The 19,529-nt window shown below is 50.3% G+C and overlaps 1 long non-coding RNA gene across 1 annotated transcript in view; it reads right to left on the bottom strand.

The window, feature by feature from the left end:
• The window catches only part of LOC128948978 (uncharacterized), a 517,990-nt gene that overhangs the window by 306,469 nt on the left and 191,992 nt on the right, over positions 1 to 19,529 (bottom strand). The window lies entirely within an intron of this gene.

The following is a 19,529-nucleotide window of genomic DNA, read 5'->3' as shown; positions in this document are numbered from 1 at the left end:
CATTTTGTGAAACACGGGAAAGCAAAACATCGATTTAGAAATTCTGAATGGCACTTACCTCTCAAGAAGTGCTGGTAAGAAGGAAGTGACTCAAATATGCTGTTTGAGGCCATTGTTTCCTCTCTAAATCTCACTCTCTCTTCACTGGGAGGGAATTTAGGGTTTCTTCCACCTTGGGGAGTGCAAAGTGAAGATTGGTCATTGCCACCACCCTCCTCCCAGCCATCCCTCTCGGCTCCATCCCGGCGCCTCGGGAGCGGATCCTGAGCTACTTTTGCTCAAAGAACTCTGAAATTGTTTCTTAAGGAGGGGAAAAAAAAAAAATATAGCGGCTTGCTTGTGGTTGCTGATGCTTACCACCCTCCGAAACCCTGTGGTTTGCAGGCACAACGATTCGCCCTCCCTGCTGACCAATATCCCGGACCCGCTCTTGGGTGACTGCCTCCGTACCCAACTTGTGGTTCTGTGGTTGTTTATGAGGCCCAAAGAAGTGTTTCACACAACCCAAATTACAAATTTAACTGTTCCCCTTTCCAGGACCTGCCTCCATTGGTTCTTTTGCATCACATGACTGGGGTGATGTCGACTTTCTGCCTTTTTTTTTTTTTTTATGAAGGGTTTTTTTTTTTTTTTAAACTTGCTGAAGTCATGCCCTTCCCACTCCACCTGCCCTCCCCGGGGCTCCAGGCAAGGATGGAGTTGCTGAGGGAGGGAAAAAGTGGTGATTCACCAGCCCCAGTGCTCCAAAAGGTCTTTGATGAGTTCATTCAACTCCTCTTGTTTGGTTGTTTGAGGTTTTTTTTGGGAGCTCCTGCTTATTTTGATAGCGACTTCACTGCTGCTTATTCCATAGAATTCAAACCTGGCTTTGAGGCTGCTGTGAAGGCAGCAGGATGTGGAACTCATCCTGTAAAACATTGGGAATCAGCTGGAGGGGAGACCCCTGTAATCAAATTTATTTTTTCAAGAAAATGGAAAAAAAAAAAAAAAAAGGGGAGGTTAAAAAGTCCCAACATGTATTTTTTAAAGAAAACTTTAAAAAGGGAAAAAAAAAGAAGGGAGATTTAAAAGTCCCAACATGTTTTGCTTTTTTAAATAAAATCAAAAAAAAAAAAAGAGGGGAGATTTAAAAGTCCCAACATGTTTTTTTAAAGAAAATTGGTAAAAAAGGGGACATTAAAAACATCCCAATTTTATTTAGAATCTCTATGATGGCACCCTCTAAGGAGTGCTGGAAGAGCTCAGGAAATCTTGGTCTTCCATAGGGTCCAGTCCTACAATCCTTTCTTAGCCCTGTTCTCCCTTTGTTTTATCCCTCCCCAAAAGAAGAAGAAAAAATTAAAAAGCCTAAACCAATAATCAATTGGAAGTTTTGTCTCTGCCCGTGCCAATGAAGAAGAGAAAAGAAAATTCAATTACTACATGAAGAGGAAGTTCCTGGAAAAAAATAATTCACTTGGATTAATCCACTTGGATTTTTAATTCACTTGGATTTTTCTGGTTATTGCAGCTCTGGAAGCAGAGTCCTGTCCCTGCCTGAATTTCTTGTGGCATCACTGCCAGGACATCCTGGCTTCCTTCTGGAGTCACTGGGAGCTCTGGGGCTGTGTGCTTCTCATTTTCCTTTTTTAAAAGCCAGTTTGCTGAACCAGAGGCTTAAAGGATCCTGGAATGGTTTGGGTTGGAAGGGACCTTAAATCCCACCCAGTGCCACCCCTGCCATGGCAGGGACGCCTCCCACTGTCCCAGGCTGCTCCAGCCCCAGTGTCCAACCTGACCTTGGGCACTGCCAGGGATTCAGGGATGGAATTCCATCCCAGCCCTGCCCACCCTGCCAGGGAACAATTCCTCATCCCCAAGATCCCATTAAATCCTACTTGGAAGCCATTCCCTGTGTGCTGTCCCTCCATCCTTGTCCCCAGTCCCTCTGCAGCTCTGCTGGAGCCCCTTCAGGCCCTGCCAGGGCCTCTGAGCTCTCCCTGCAGCTTCTCCTCTCCAGCCTGAACAGGCCCAAAAAGCCTCTCATGGTGCAAAAGGATTTGGCAATTCCAGCCACACACTTTACCGAGGAAATTGGGATGTTTTCCCAAATGAACTTCCTGAACAAAACCCCCAGAGCAATTCTGAACAACAGCAACAGGGAACTGAGGACTCTTCACTCCCATTGAGCTTGGCTCAATCCTCAGTCAAGGGGGATCTGCTCTTCCAGATCCTGCTGTCAACTTTTTGCCTGGATCGGGACAAACCCCTTCCCGCTCCTGCCATAGAAACCCCCGAGGACAGCCCACCTGCCCGGGGCCCGGCTCCTCCTGCTCTGGAGCCGGGATGAGCCCGCGGGGTCGCCCGGGAAGCGCATCCTGGATCCCGCTCAGCTGCGGGCGGGACCCGGGCGGGACCCGGGAGGGATTCGGGGGGAATTCGGGGGGATCCGGACAGGATCCAGGTGGGATCCAGGCGGGATTCGGGTGGGATGTGGGCTGGATGTGGGATCCGGGTACGATCCGAGAGGGTTGCGGGCAGGGTCCGGGTGGGATCCAGGCGGGATTAGGGTGGGATCCAGACGGGACACGGGTGAGATCCAGGCTGGATCCGGATGGGATCCGAGAAAAATGCGGGTGGGATCCCGGTGAGATGCGGGTGTGGATCCGGGCGGGATGCGGGCAGGATCAGGATGGGATGCGAGTGGGATGAGGGCAGGATCTGGGTGGGATCCCGGTGGGATCCAGATGGGATCCAGGTGGGATCCGGGCGGGATGAGGCAGGATCCAGATGGGATCCGAGAGGGATCCCGGCAGGATCCGGACAGGATCCCGGCGGGATGCGGGTTTGATCCCGGCGGGATCCGGGTGGGATGCAGGCAGGATCTGGGTGGGATCCCCGAGGGATCCGGGCGGGATGAGGCCGGATCCAGATGGGATCCGAGAGGGATCCCGGCAGGATCCGGACAAGATGCGGGTGAGATCCAGGCTGGATCTGGGAGGGATGCGGGATGCGGGAGGGATGCAGGCAGGGTCCGGGTGGGATCCCGGCAGGATGCGGGTTTGATCCCGGCGGGATGCGGGTGGGATGCAGGCAGGATCTGGGTGGGATCCCGGCGGGATCCGGGCGGGCGCTGCGGGACCGGCACCGGCAGAGGGAGCTCGGGCCGGCGGCACCGAATTTTGGCTTCACTTTCGCAGGGTCCCCGCGCCAAAAAGGCCATGGTGTGAGCTGAATTCAGGCAGCAGAATTCCAGGATCACTTAGGGGAAAGCAAAGCCCCAAAGTTCAGTTTTGTCACCACAGAAAAGAATTTTTAAATCGAGATCCAGAGGAGTTACCTGTGAGGAAATAACTGTTATGTCCCAACAGGCAGGAGAAAGGATTATGGAATCATGGAATACCCTGATACAGCTCCAGCTGCTCCCTGGGTCCTATCCCTGTCACAGGGGCAGAGATTGGAGCTTCCCCTCAGCATGACGGATTTATCATGAACATTTTAAATGCCGTCAGGTGGGAGATGAGGCCAACAGGAATGTGGTTCAGGGTATCCAAGGAAGCAGGCTGCTGCAGGGATGTGTTCTGTGGCAGGATATCAGATTCCTTAATTTCTTACTGTCTGTCCTGGCATTTGGAATAGAGACTCTTTCTGAAGGATCTCTAATCCCTGTTTGCTCAGAAGACAAAAACCATCAGAGCCTGAAATCTCTCCTTGGGGCCTTGAGCAAGCTGATCCATCCCTGCCCATGGAATGAGATGATATTTAGGGTCCCTTCCCACCCAAATCATTCCTTAATTCTCCAATTCCCTGATTCTCTGCTTGGTGTTGCATTTATTTCTCTTTTCCTGGCACTCAGCAGGCTGGGGCAGGAATGGACACCCAGGGCTAGGGCACAGCTGAGGGACAAGGGACAGTTGGGCTGCTTTTGTCACCTCCTGGCTGCAGATGATGCAAGGGAAAAGCTCGAGTGGCTCCTGGCACTTCAGGCTCTGATTCGCCAACAGGCAGCTGGAAATAGCACATGGAATGGGATTTCTTAAGGCCTGACCACCTTGAATTCCTGAGGAATGCTTGATGAAGGTCTAACCCTGCTGAATTCTCAAGGAAAGGACTGAGCCACGTTGCTCTCTGCTGCACTCAAGCAAGAGGATGAACTGCTCTTCTCCCAGGCCACTTCTATATCAAAGCCATAAATCCCAAAAAAGTGGGGAAGGGTTGTTAGAAATGCTCCCTCCACCACAGGGCCCCGTTGTGCTGGGTGCACCTCAGCTGTTCCTGCAGCCTCCCAATAAATCTGTGTCAAAATGTGCCCTCAGCGTGGCTGGCATAGCTGGGAGGAGAGGGATAAATGAAATTGTTCTCAATTCCGGCCTCAGGGAGGGCATCCAAGTGTTCGTGTGCCACTGTTAATGCCAATCTAATTTTTTTAAAAAGCTGTCCTGTAATTGCTGTCAAGACAGGTCCTTAGAAAAACCATCTCACTGGGATTTGGGCAGCATTTGATGTTTAATGAGTGAGATTTGTCCCTCTGTGCTGGCTCTGAGAGGCCTCTCGAGGGCTGGGTCCAGTTCTGGTCCCTCAGGAGAGCCCTGGAGGGGCTGGAGCGTGTCCAGGGCAGGGAATGGAGTTGGAAGGGGCTGGAGAATCCCTGAGGGAGCTGGAAGGGGCTGGAGAATCCCTGAGGAGCTGGAAGGGGCTGCAGAATCCCTGAGGGAGCTGGGAAGGGGCTGCAGAATCCCTGAGGAGCTGGAAGGGGCTGCAGAATCCCTGAGGGAGCTGGGAAGGGGCTGCAGAATCCCTGAGGAGCTGGAAGGGGCTGAGGCTGGAGCAAAGGAGGCTCAGGGGCCCTTGTGGCTCTGCACAAGGCCCTGCCAGGAGGGCACAGCCGGGGGGGTCGGGCTCTGCTGCCAGGGAACAGGGACAGGAGCAGAGGGAGCGGCCTCAGGCTGGGCCAGGGCAGGCTCAGCTGGGACAGCAGCAGCAATTTGCCCATGGAAAGGGAGCTCAGGCTGTGCAAACCCAGGGCACACAGGGAATATTTCTGTGTCTGCTCTCGGGTGCCCTGACCCCCAGGGCAGCGCTGACTCTGACCCTCATCCATGGAGAAAGTTTCCCAGAGTTCAAGATAGACTGGAATCCATAAAAGTGTGCAATAGATTATAGAGAGCAGTGTGGGTGCATCACTTGGTGAGAAATTGAGGGTTTGGGGTTTTTAGTGTGTTGTGGATGGCAGCAAGATGGAGGGCACAGGGTGTTGTCCTGGGTTTGTTCTTCAGCTTCTTCTTCCTCCTTCTCCATGGGTTTGGGTGGCATTTTGTAATTGGGCAGAAAAGTCCCCATTGCAGCTCTTTGGGATCAGTTATTGGATTAAAAGGGAAAATAATCCAGGTGTCAGTTCCTAATGGGATAGTTCAGTCTTAATAGTCCTTGTAACAAGATTGTTTGGCCATTTTGTGCCTTCTGATGAAAAGCTGCCAAATTCATGATTTTGAGACTGTTTTATTGATAACAAATAATAAACACCTGAGTGTGAACATGAAACACCATCTCACATGCCTTCAATCCAGACCCAGAGAAACCCACAACTGGCACTGCCACACCAGGCCTTGGCAGGGGCTGCCCAGGGAGCTTTGCAGTGCCCATCCCTGCAGGTGTCCCCTGGAGGTGGCACTGAGTGCTCTGGGCTGGGGACAGGGTGCCCATGGGGCACAGCTGGCACTGCATGGGCTGGCAGGGCTGTGCCAGCCGCAGGGATCTGGGATTCTCACAACAGGACTCAGGTTCTCCCTGTCCCAGCTTTCTGTGCTGAGGGTTTGGCACAGGGACAGAAACCCGAGAGCAGTCGGGGCTGGGCGCTGACCTGCTCCCGACACAATTCCTGTTCTCCAGCCTCACTCCTTGGCTTCCTGCTCTTCTGGAAGCCAAAGGAAAAGTTTGAGGCTTTCATCGCCGGCGTGAGCCTCGCTCCATCCTGCAGGCTCAGAGCACGGAGGCTTCTCAGAAGCTCAGGAACCGGGTGGAAGGGTTATGAAAATAATAATTAAAAGAAATGAGGAGGAGAAAATTCACCCAGGGATGGCATTCCAGAGGAACTGGATCTGCCTGGGAATTGAGGCTGTCACTCAACGCAGCACAGACGAGCAGGAAACGTTTTAAAACAACTGCTCCGTGTTTCACTCGGGCAGCTTTAAATTAAAATGTTTTGACTTTTCATTTCAAAAATTGACCCAGATTAAATAACTCAGCTAAAAAAGGCCTGACCTAAATGAACTTTTCCTTCTGGTCTTCCTGGTTTTTATTTCTTTATTTCCATTTTATTTATTTATTTCCCTTTTATTTCTTTAGTTATTCCCATTTCATTTATTTATTTATTTTTATTTTATTTATTTCTATGTTTCCATTGCATTTACTGATTTTTATTTTATTTCTTTATTTATTTCCATTTAATTTCTTTATTTCCATTTAATTTCTTTATATCCATTTCATTTATCTATTTTCATTTTATTTGTTTAGTTCCATTCCATTTATTTATTTCAATTTTATTTATTTCCATTTTATTTCTTCATTTCCATTCTATTTCTTTATTTCCATTTTATTTCTTTACTTCCTTTTTATTTCTTTCTTTATTTTCATTTCATTTATTTATTTATTTTTATTTTATTCATTTCTGTGTTTCCATTGTATTTATTAATTTCCATTCTATTTCTTTATTCCCATTTCATTTATTTATTTATTAATTTCCATTCTATTTCTTTATTTCCATTTCATTTATTTATTCCCATTTTATTTATGTATTCATTTCTATTCTATTTCTTTATTTCCATTGCATTTATTTATTTCCATTTTATTTATTTATTTCCATTTTATTTCCTTATTTCCACTTTAGTTCTTTATTTCCAATTGGGGTTTTTCAGTAATAGAATTTGCAGGGGGTTTCCTCTTTTTTTTTTTTTTGATGGTGGTTTGAAAAGAGTCAAATGTTTGTGGCCAACAGAGGAATAGGCAGAAAAATCGTGTAAAAAAAGAATAACAAGAAACATGTGGGGAAAGGAAAGGCCTCATAAAACTTCTGCATATTTTAAATTTCCTGAATATTTTAAATTTAAAATCAGTGGGTGCTAGGGATGGGTTATTCCCTGGAATCAGACACAATCAGAGGCGATTCCCACTGGGAAAACCAAAATCTTCCCACCTTGGTGATCTTTTTCCCATTTTTTTTCTCTCCTAATGTGTGGCAAATTCCAGACTCCCCCTCCAGCTTTTCCACTGGCAAGTGCCACCATTTCTCATAATAATTAAATAATTTTTTTCACCTTACAAATCTCCAAAAGCAATCTTTACATCGCTAAAAATAAGAACTCAAGCCATAATCAAAGCCAAATCAAAAGTATTATCAATAACAAACAAAAATTTTAAAGTAATTTACAAAAATTACTTAAAAATTATTTAAGCATTAAAAGAAATTGCAAACTACATTGCTAAACTTTTTAAGTGTTTATCCTATTCACTTTTCAAATCACCAACTACTACAAACAAAATTAAACTTCAGAAAAAACCATATTAATTCATATACCTTTAAATACTGCAACAATATTTACTAATAACTCTTAAGAAACACATAAGTCAATAATCAAATCAATCAAATAACTGAAATATAAAAATCAAACATTCAAAGAACACATCACACTCCTGCCACCATTTTTCACTGTCTCAGCTCTAGACTGGGATCAAACTGAGAAGGATTTTCCCTCTTTTTTTCCCTGGATTTAGGAAACCCAATATGATTCTCCTGATATTATAATGAGCTCACTGTTTATTTTTAGGGTATATTTCTGCATATTTTGGAAGGGAATTCATTCTTTCCCTATTCATATGAAAAATGAGAATTTAAATGTATTTTTAGTAAGAAGCTTATTTTAAAAAGAGGAGTAATGCAGGTAAATTTAGTTATAAAAACTGGAATCATGGGATGGTTTGGGATGGAAGGGATTTTAAGGATCACCCAGTGCCACCCCTGCCATGGCAGGGACACCTCCCACTGTCCCAGGCTGCTCCAGCCTGGCCTTGGACACCTCCAGGGATCCAGGGGCAGCCCCAGCTGCTCTGGGAATTCCATCCCAGGGGACAATTCCTCATTCCCAAAGTCCCATCCTTGTTTCCATCTGCTCCAAACCCCATGATGGGCCCTGTCAGGGCCATGGCTGAGGGGGAAAAACCCCATCCCAAATCCCTCTTTTGATTCCAAAGGGATTTGTTTGGATTTGAGAGGACCTGGATTTGATGACCTTAGAGCAGCCTGAGCCCAAGGTGTGACAAAATTCCATTCCAGGGCCTCCCCACCCTCCCAGGGAAGCAATTTTGGGAATTCCTTCCCAAAATCCCAACTCTTTGGCAGTTTGGAGCCAATGGATAAGGTGCAGATAATCAGGAGCTCATCAGCTCTTCTCAACTCTTCCCTCCCGAGCCACTTTAGGGCAGTTGATGATTCTCAAATTTCAGTTAATGAAACCCCACTGATTAATTAAGTGTGAAAAACCTCCCTGGAGGATTGGAAATCTTCCTCTCAGCCAGGCAGGAGGAGCAGAGGGAAGTCTTTGGATTGGTGGGATTGTTGTTAAGCTTCCCTCTGAAAAACCTGGGATGGTGGAAGGTTCCCTGCCCATGGCAGGAGGTGGAACTGGATGAGCTTTAAGGTCTCTTCCAACCTCATCCCAATTCCATGAAAATCTGCCTTGGTGCCCAGCCAGCAGAGAGGAGAACAATGACAGAGGTTCTCCCAAAATGTGGGTGACCAAGTAGGAAGCAATTGCTGCAAAATGCTGGAATTGTGTCCATTGATTTGTGTTGGATGAAGTATTTTTCTGATTTAGAGATGGGGTAACTGAGTGGATTTTACAAACTTCTATTTTACTTTTAGTTTTATGTGAAGGGTGAGACAATACAGATGTTGTAATTCACACTATTATTATTAGAAGTAAATTATTTCTTAATTGCAATACACTGTAAGTGTTTCTTGGTCCATCAGTTTTAGATACGCTAGGTTGTAAATGTTTTAAAGGTAATTATTTAAAATTATTTCTTGTAGGTCTCTACTGCAATGTATCTTTCATATTGTATTTCTCTAAAGTATTTAGTCTTATTTGTAAGGCTATTTTTGAAATTTTAGTTTAATTTCTCTCTTAATAAGGTCTGCCTTATTCTATGGCATTTCTAACTCAGTATTTCTTAAGGTTTGCATACAGATGTATATTATGTGAGTTTTCTGTCAGGCTTTAAGAATTTTCTACAAATCTATTTCCCACAAATTTGCTTTTATTTCTTTGTACAAAGTGGGTAATTCCCTGATTTCCTTTTGAGCCAGAGAAGAAATCTGCTGTGAGGTAGAACATTTTTTGGAAAAAGCCCTCATAAAACACAACTGCAGCTTATACAGACATGCAAAATAATAGATGCATAAAAAATAAAAGATATTCCATCCCTTTAGCTCATTTTCCTTTTGTCCAGACATTTCTGTGGCCTTCAGCAGAAAGCCAGCTGTGCTACGGGAGGCACATTGAAGGCTAATTAAATCAAATATTCAAATTATCTCCATCAAAGCTGACTAGAAGTGATCAACACCAGATTTCCTTCTGTGTTACTTGAAACTTGGTGCATTTCTGCGTCATTGGGTAATAATGCATAATGCACACAATTTCTGTGGGATTGGAACATCATCCCACGGCCAATGACATCACAGCATAGGAAAAACCTCAAACAGCAATTCCAGAGGGTAGGAGTCATCCAGTTATGTCTTGATAGCAGGGCCTGGACAACAGCCCTGCAATTGTCTAAGTTGGGGAATATGTGAGAAACCCCAGTGTTCTGAAGAGAATTCAGTATTGCTTTCTATATTTGCCAGCAGTTTTATCTGCTCAGTTTCCATCCTCAGGCACAGGTGGGAACAGCTTTCCTGGGAATCAGGTGGGGCTTTTCCATGTTTATCCCCACTGCCATGTCAGCGCAGGGGATTGAGCTGGGTGCTTTAAGAAATTATTGCTCCCAACCCAAATCACTCCATGGTTCCACTGCCCAACAAGCAGGAAAAGCTCTGGATGAGCACCTGGGCCAAGCTGGGAGCTGGGATGAGGACAGCACTGCTATTCCCTTTTTCCTGATGCTGAAACCCCCTGAAGCAGCAGGAGCTGAGTCAGGCTCTTCCTGCTGGAAGTTTGCTTTCCCAACTGCTGCTCTGGGCAGGCAAGAGCCATCCCCCTTATCCACACAGCACATTTATAAACATCCAGCAGCCAGGCATTTTTCCCTTTCTTCCCAGTGATTAAATGGCCATGAAATGTTTTCATTTATTTGGCGCCAGAGTAATCAAAATCAGTCGGAACCGCGGCGATGAAGGGAAGGAAAACAAGGAAAACAAGGAGGCGTGGGATTGATTGTGCTTCTCCTCCCAGGAGCTGGCAAAACTTCTCTCTTGCAGACGAACATCTTCTCCAGCTGGTAATTATTCCCAGTCCTCGTGGCCTCTGTCCATCCAGGATGAAGCTTGAAAAGCTCTGGAATTGCTGTGGGAGCGTCGGAGGCGACGTGTGCGTGACTCTGCGGAGGCAGGAGGGAGCTGCTCCCAGAAAACCTCAGTGGATGGGATTTTCCTGCTTTCATGTCTGCCCCGGTGCAGATTCTGGGTCAGGCCTCCAATCTCCAGCATCCGGCTGCAGCGGGGGGTTTGCCACTGCATCCACACAAAAATGTTTCCATTCCAAGCCTTCAGCAGCTCTGCAGAGGCAGGGGAGGGGATGAGGTTGGACGAGGGAGTTTAGGGGAAAAAACCTCTCATCAACAACAAGAACTCCTCCAGGTTTCTCTGCTTTTCAGTTAAAATCCCAACATTTTATGTTCACCTCCTCCAAGCCGGATGGATTTCAAGGATGCTGGTTTTGTTTGCATTTTTCCTTCTGTTTCCCTGGATTTTCCCACTCGGCTGTGTGGCCACAGAGGGCTGCAGATGTGGCACTTCCTGCTTTTCCACAGAACTTCCCAGAGCGTTTCCTGCTCCCTCCAGGAAAAGGCACAACCCAAGTACTGCAGCACTTGAACCACTCAGGATCAGCTGGGAAGAGCTGGAAGTTTGGGATTTTCCTAAATTAAAAACCAAACCAACCCCAACCAGAGCTCAACCACTGAGGTCAAAAAATTCAAACCATTGAGGGCAGTGGTTTTAAATGGAAGGAGGGCAGGGCTAGATGGGATATTGGGAAGGAATTATTCCATGGGAGGGTGAGCAGACCCTGGCACGGGGTGCCCAGAGCAGCTGTGGCTGCTCCTGGATCCCTCACAGTGTCCAAGGCCAGGTTGGAGAACCTGGGACAGTGGAATCCCGTGGGATGATCTCTAAGATCCCTTCCAACCAAATCATTCTGGGATTTTGTGGGAGCTGCTGCAGGGAAACTGTTGAAGCAGCTGGCAAAGCTCCTGTTGTTTCACAGCCCAGCCTAAGGCCCAGATGGATAATGCAGGATAATTTCTATGGAAGGGTTTTTCCAGCACTATTGGCTCTAGGATTGATGACCATTTGCAGAGAATTGACTTTACGTCCTCTCCAAGGATAAATTAGGCACAATATACACTCCAGAGGCTCCAGACTGGGGTATTTTTCCTTTTGATGGATTCCTCTTGGCAGACCTGGATTTTGAGGAACTCCAAACTCTGTCCCCCACAGCTTTCCAAAACTCCTGAGGGTGACAAATCTCCGGGGGACAGAGCAATGACTCCACTTAATCTTGGCAGCCTCCAAGGCTGAGCTGTTTGCAGATAACAGGAAAACCTGCAAATCTGGGTAAATCATCTGTGTTAAGGTGCCCAAAATTGAAAAGAAGCTTTCATTTGGTTGGTTAATTAGGTTTTAAAATGTGAATGAAGCTTTTTTTGATGTGACAAAGAAAAAAACAAGAGTGGCAAACTAGGCAGGCTCCTAAACCTGTGAGATCATTCAACACCTTTTCCAGGCCACTTGACAGTGGATTGCCAAATTCTTTCAGATGTTTACAGACATAAATTCAGTTTATTTACAGTTCTCTTAATCCCCTTTTTTACTGAATGTAGAGGGGTTAAAAAAACACCACAGCAGTAGAAATTAAGACAGTGGAAAGATGGCTCCTCTGGAGGATCAGGCATTCAAACCTGCAGGATTTCAGCCTTCCCCAGAACATGCTCAAGCACAGGCACAGCTGTTCCATGCTCCCTGTGCTCAGCTGGAGGAATTTTTCAGAATTCCCTCACCTGGCTAAGGCAAAGCCCAGCTCCTCCAATACCTGCTCCAAAGCTTTGTGTTGCTCAAAAATTGTCTCATCTGCTGAGAGTTAGAGATCTGTCGAGGTAAATGGCATTTATTTCTGGGTGCACAGGGAAGAGAAAGGCAAAAAACTTCACCACAGAGTTCTGAAGACTCCAGGAGCAGAAACCCCACCACAAACTCTGCCTGAGACTTGTTTTCAATATCACAGAACATTGCAGTCTGTGGTTCTACTGCTTGATCTGCTTTGCATTTCCTCACAGGCCACCTCTCCACCAGCTGCCATCCCCTGGAGCCCTCAGCAAATTTTGGGGAGACCCAAAAGGATTTTTGGCCACAAGAAAATGGTTTAAATTTGGGGAGTTGGGTCATATCTCCATTTTTTACCACACAGACAGAAAACAGCTCTGGCTGTCCTGACTTGAAAGTGTTTTTACTGCTCTGCCTTGGTTCCTCCACAGCAATTGGAGAGGAAATCCATTTAAATTCACCTGGAAAGTGCTACTTGTCAAATATTTGCTTTTAAATGTTATCTATGGGATGTTTAATGCTGTGGGGGCAGAGTTAACTGCAGCTTAGAAGGCCACAGATTATCCTGGGGAGTGTAAGTAGTTAATTAAAACAGACATTTATAAGCATCTAATTAAAACTGCAGCTTGAATATATTGTTATTGTGAGGGACATGAATCCCAGAGTGGTTTGGGTTAGAAGGCATTTTAAGGATCCACGGACAGGGCCACCTTCCTCCGTCCCAGGCTGCTCCCAGCCCCAGTGTCCAGCCTGGCCTTGGGCACTGCCAGGGATGCAGGGGCAGCCACAGCTGCTCTGGGAACTCCATCCCAGCCCTGCCCACCCTGCCAGGGAACAAGTCCTCATTGCCAAGATCCCATCCAGCCCTGCCTTCCTCCAACTTAAGGCCATTCCCCCTTGTCCTCTCACTCCATGTCCTTGTTCAAAGTATCTCCCTCCAGACTTCTCCCAGCCTGGGAGATTTCCTCTGGCTTTGTAAAAGCCCAAACCAGCAGCATTTAGTTACAAACCCTGTACTGTGTATCCAAGTGAAGAGCAGATTATCTCACCCTGCTGTCTCCCTGAACAACAAAAATCACAACAAATAACTAAAAGTCATGAAAATCCCAACAAATATGCCAACATGAGGCCGTGGAGACCAGTTCTCATTCCTGGGATGAACCTTCGATGGTGGCATTGCCCCCCCTCAGGGTGGCACAGGAGGGCCACCAAGGCCACATGTCCCCAAGCTGCTGGCAGCCCCCTCGGCGGCTCCTGCTGGGAACGGGGACAGAGCCACCAGCAGGGCCACCAGCAGCCCCCGGCAGTGAGTGCCCAGAGCTCAGGGCACTGCAGGGCTGCAGAGACACGGCCCCGAGCCCAGGGACAGAGCAGGGCCCTGCAGGGACACGGCCCCGAGCCCAGGGACAGAGCAGGGCACTGCAGGGACACGGCCCCGAGCCCAGGGACAGAGCAGGGCCCTGCAGGAACACGGCCCCGAGCCCAGGGACAGAGCAGGGCCCTGCAGGGACACTGCCCCGAGCCCAGGGACAGAGCAGGGCCCGGCAGCGCTGCGGGGCCGCTCCGAGCGCGGCCTCACCGGGACGGCAGCGGCGCCACCCGGGACTGGGCAGGACCCGGCCCTGCTGTCCCACACGGAGCTGCTGCAGGGGCTGAGCAGGAGCTCCTGGCCCTGGAGCTGTGATCCTGGGATTCTGTGAAAGTTCTCCTAAACCAAGGAAAAATGGGGATGGGGCTGGGAGCCGCCTGGGATAGTGGAAGTTGTCCCTGCCCATGTGTCGCCATGCAATGAGGGGGAGATGGCTCTGCCCCAATGAAGGGGCAAATGGGACCATAGGAGCACAACTGAGTGATTTTATTCAACAACAGGTATTTGCCCAAAAAGTGTGAGGTAGAATGAGGGAAAGAAAGAGGAAACTCCTGCCAGAGATTGGAGACCCAGAGCAGGAGATAATCAGCTGGAACTCCATGAGCTGTAAGGTCCCTGCCAGCCCCAAGCGCTGCATCCTGTAGGAGTTGTACGGACTCCAGAAGTGACTCCACAGCTGCTTTCTGCTGAGCAGGCCCTGGGCAGGGACAGGGACAGGGAGCAGAGGGGGCAAGGCTTCAGCCACAGGCTCCGTGGCAAGTTCCTTCTGCTGCATGTTCTGGGTGCAAACTAGAAGTGAAAATGGGGAGAAGAGCCTTTGCAGCACCTTCACAGGCACAGCAAGCCCGGCAAGGAGCAGCCCTTGCTCCTGGCCCACGCCCAACCGGCGCTGCCCTTCTGAGGCAGCCGGGCTGCCGGGCCACGGGCAGCGTCCCAGCGGGGCTGTGCTGGCTCCGCTCCGGCGGCTGCACAGCCCCGCTGCCCAGGGCTCTCTCCCAGCACAGCTCTCTCTCAGCCGGCCCCACGGGCGCCTTCAGTTGGCCTGCAGAGAGCAGCGCCAGCCCTGCCCTGCCCGCCCGGCCGGCAACTCTCCCGCTGGGCTGGGGCTGAGCACTCCCTGCTCACAGGGGACTCCGTGCCACTGCCTGGGAAATGCATCGGCACCGCTGAGAGACTGCAAATGAAACCTGGGCACTCTGTTCTTGTGCCTTTTTAGAAACTTTATTAGAAAACACACAGATTCTTCAAGAATGGAAACAGCGTTGGGACATTATAATATATCGTAATTACAGCCTATGGTATATTACTGTTTTTATCTCATAGACCATAATATAAATATACAATATGAAATAAAAAGATATTATTTTCTAGTTTTATTTATTCATTCAATTTCCTCTTGATTTTTCTATTCTTATCCTTATTAATGTTATTCTTCTTCTTTGTACTACTCTTTCTTACTACTTTTCTTCTTCTTTGCTACTCCTATGTATTTTTAAATTCCTATTCCTATTCTTCTTTTTCTTCTTCTTCTACATATTTTAAATTCTTATTCCTATTCCTAGTACTCTTCTTCTTCTAAGTATTTCTAAATTCTTATTCCTATTCTTCTTCTAAGGAGCCTTAAATAAGCCTTCTCTGTCATGTCTTCTTAGTCTTTGCCTTTGTTTTCTTTGTTGTCATCTTCTTCATCTTTGTCTTCTTTGTCGTTGTCTTGCAGTGGTTTGTGCTGAGAGTCCGTTCCAGGAGCCTCTGCTTTGTGCCCCAGAAATGGTTGCTGCACCTTCCAGGCCCGGGGCCGGGTGTGTGTGGGGCAGGGAAGGGGGGAGCTTTGGGCTCTTTGGCTGCCCATTTTCCAAGCCTCACTGCCCAGCTGTTCCTGGCTCTGCCTGCTACAGTTTTGCTTGGCTTGCTTGGCTTTGCCGGCCCGTGCAAAAGCTTTTCCCTTGCCTGCCTTGGAGGAGCTGCAGCAGCAATCTTTCAGCCCCTCCAGCTGAACCCAACAGCTGCTGCTCCCACACCAGAGCAGCGGCACCGGCGGCAGCGGGGCCGTCCCGTTCCAGCCCCAAGCATCAAGGAGCCCCGGCGGGCACAGAAAGCACAGCCAGAGACTCCGGCCCAGCTGCTTTGGCTGCCCTGGACAGGAGGAGCAGAGCCCAGAGAGCCGCCAGGGCTGTGCCTGCTGCTGCATGGAACTCCTCTGGGGCAGCTGCACTGCCCTCAGCGGGAAAGCCGCTGCCATCTCGCACCCCAGCCTGGGAAGGGGAATTGCTCCAACGCTTGTCCTGTTCTCCAGGAATTTTGGGTCTTTGCTCCTGTGTCTGTGTGGGCCAGGGGAGAGAGTTCTGTGAGCATTCTGTTGGAATTAACTGTTGCGTTTGGGTTTTGCCACTTTCCTCTCTTGATACTCAGTTTCAGCGTGTGGAGGGCAATTGCTGAAAACCTTGAGAGGAGACATTTCATTAGGGACTATACTCTCTTCAATTTGTCTAAAAACTGAGACAGTCGCCTTCTTCTTCAAAATCTGCCACCTCTGTGCCCACGGGGCTGGCAGAGCCGGGCCCCTCTGCGGGACAAGCCTGGCTGTCCTCCTCTTTCTCTGGGCCCACAGTGGCTCCCAAGAAGTCCCAAGAGCTGGAGCTCACATCATCCTCCAGCTGGGCCACTTCTTCAAGAGAAGAGTCTGTCCATTGGGACAGCTCTGACTCTCTTTCCCCTTCCTCACTGGAGGCGTCCCAGTCACTGTCCAAAGGCAAGGTCTCCTGCCTGCCTTCCTGTGCCAGCTCTGACTCTGCCCCTGCCCACTGCGGCTGCTCCCCGGGGCCCGGGAATCCCAGCGGGGCAGGGCAGGGCCCGGGGGGGCTGTGCGGGGCAGGTACTGGGATCTCTCCCCTCTCTGCTGGGCCTGTTCCTGCCACTGCTGGATCCTCACTTTCTTCCAGCTGCCCCTGCTCCCGCGGCTGCTGCCCGGCTCCCTGGATCTCCAGCAGCACCTGGCTCACGATCACACAGCTGATGAGCCACGCTGAGTCCAGCAGAGTCTGGCTGCAGCCTGGGGGGCTGACAGGGGCAGGCTCTGGGCTCTGTGTCCCTGCTGATGGCAGCTCCTTCCTGGGGGCAGGAGGCTCTGCTGCCTCTTCTGCCTCAGGGGCCACAGGCTCGAGGGGCTCCTCCTGCTCAGCAGCTCCCGCTGGGGCAGCAGCTGCCAGCTCAGCCTCCGTGGGGCTCTGCAGGGAAGGAGAGGCGCTGGTTGGGGCAGGCACTGCCTCTGCTGCCACCTCTGTGCCCACGGGGCTGCCACAGCTGGGCCCCCTGGGGACAAGGCTCAGGCTCCTCCTCACTCACTGCGAGCAAGGATCTGTCCCACATCTCAGAGCTGATGGCATTTCTCCACTGGGACAGCTCCTGCCTGCTCACATCTCCCTCCCACTGGGACAGCTTTCCCTCACTGCCATCGTCCCACCAGGGCAGCTCTGGGGCTGCAGCGTCTGCTCCTTGACACAGCTCCTTGTCACTGCTGGCTCTCACCTGGGACAACTCCAGCTCTCTCCTGTCTTCCCACTGGGACATGTGACAGTGCACATCTTGTCCCCATGGGCAGAGGTCTTGGTACCTCTCACCTTCCCTCTGGGAAAGCTCTTGGGCATCGTCCCACTGGGAATCATCTGGGACACTCACATCTCTCTGCAGGGACAGCTGGTGAGATCTCTCTTCTTCCCATCCAATTCCTGCTGCCCTCTCATTTCAATTTCCCAGTGGGATATCTCTTGGGTTATGAAACATTCTTCCCCCTCGCCCCCCTCTTGGTCCATCTCACTGAGGACTCTCCCCATTGCTACACCTCCGGCACTGTGACAGTTTCTTTCTGTTCTTAGAGCTCTTGCTGTGTCCCAGCTCTGTACTGGGAAACTTCCTGAACTCCCACATGTACCTGGCATTGGTACAGCTCAGGGCTGCTCCTGGATCTCTGCTGGGACATTTCTCGAACTCTCAGTACTTGTCTCTGGTACGTCGTTTGCACACCTTTCCCCTGGGAAAGCTCCTCCTCAGTGTCACCTTCCCACTGGGACAGCTCGCAGTCCACTTGGGCAAAGGGCCTCTCCTCCTCCTCAGTCAGTGACAGTGGGCACTGACCTGCCCACTGCCCCCGACCACTGCCCGCTGGCGGCCTCCAGCCAGCTGGGCAAGGGGCTGGCGACCGGGAGTTGGAGTTGCCTTTGTCCTCCTCGCTGTCCTTGTCTGTCGCTGTCGGCCTCTGTCGCTGTGGGCGTCCAGCGCAGACAGACACAGGGAGCTGCTTCCTGCACAGAGAGCGGCTCTCCTGCGACTGGGCACCACAGGGCTCTGCGCCCCTTAGACACCCTCAGCCAGGCCGGGGCTCCCTGATGTCACAAGGCTCTCTGGCCACCACCACGTCCCACATCACAAAGGGCCCCGACACCGTGTGCCTGTGTCACCAAGGGCCACCCGGGGCAGCCCAACATCAGTGCAGCAGCCAGGAAGTGGCTGGGAGCAGCCCCGCACTTGTGGCCTTTGGCCCTTACTGTGCCCAGAGCCCTGAGAGGCTTTGGCCACGCTGCCCCAGGACAGCCCCAGCCCCACAGTGCAGAGCCCTGGCTTTGCCGCCTGCGCTGCCCAGGGCACCAGGAATTGGCTGCACGGACGGGCCGGGCACTCGTAGGCAGCGGCTCCAGGAACTGCGGGAGCCCGGGCAGCAGGGCTGCCCCTCAGGGCTCTGCTGGGCACCGGGGCTCGGCCCTGCCTTCAGCAGCAACACCCGGGGGCACTGAGCACGGCCTGGGCGCCTTTGCCGGGCACGGGAAGCCGAGCGTGGCAGGGGCAGCACGCAAGGCTGGGGCCATGCATGGGCACCTGGCCGGGCTGGACAAGCGGCGCCACGAGAGCCTCCTGCGCTGCCACAAGGCCGGGGCCCGGCTGCCGCAGCTGCCTTGGGGCGCTGCCTGAGGCCCCGACTCCTGCAGCTCTGCCCTGGCCTCTGCGGCACCACGGGCACAGAGGCCGGGCCGGGGCTCGCTCGCTGCTGCCCGCAGCGCGCTGCTCAGGGCTCCCCACCCGCCGAGGCCTGGGGCCGGGCGCTGAGGGAGCAGCGCCGCCATTGCTGCCGCCCTCAGGGGCTCTGAGGGGAGCGTGGCTCCCACGGGCTCCGCTCTGCCTGCACGGGCCACCCAAACATGGAGCATGAGAGAAAATTTCCTGAGCTAAACCCAATTTCAATTTTAGATCTTTTCTTGTCAATAAAGCAAGCAAGCAGCGCTGGTTGGCTGAGGAGTCACTGCTCTAGTACTCACGGCACACACCACTTACAAGTTTGGCAAAGTATATCTACTGGTTTTAGGCCTACAAAGCATTTTCTAATGTGTTTAGTTAGTCTGAATCAGCAAATATCAATGTGCTGAGATCTGCCATTTCATCATCCTTCCAGGTGGTCGTTGGCTTCCTGTCCTTTTTGTGGTCGTCTGGAGGGAGGCCTTACACTGTTATCTGCTCTGTGATTTTGTTATGTGCATCAAGCTTTTTATTATACAGAAGCAGTTAGGTTTGTTATAAATTATCAAATCGTGAGCCAAAATTATCAAAAATTTAGCAAAGACTTATTAATTTTTCTGTGAGATCGAAGTTCGGTCTTCGAAACCACCACAGCCAAAGAGACAGCGTCGAGCCCGGGATCGACGCCGGCTGAACTCGGATCTGACCTCCCGAGTGTCAGAGTCCCCCCAGTTCACGCTCGCTGCTTCATGCAGTGAGGTTTTATACAGTTTATTCTGCCCAAGGCAAAGATGACCAAATTTCCTTTGTGTCTCTTCACATTCATTGCTGTTTCTTTCCATGTGCAGAGGTGGACAAAGGCTG

This window comes from Melozone crissalis, unplaced genomic scaffold (genome assembly GCF_028551555.1).
Source record: "Melozone crissalis strain CALT ecotype California unplaced genomic scaffold, PUWL_Pcris_2 ptg000187l_1, whole genome shotgun sequence".
Lineage (NCBI taxonomy): Eukaryota > Metazoa > Chordata > Aves > Passeriformes > Passerellidae > Melozone > Melozone crissalis.
Note: the sequence above shows the minus strand (reverse complement) of the source record. Positions and strands in the feature narration are given on the sequence as shown.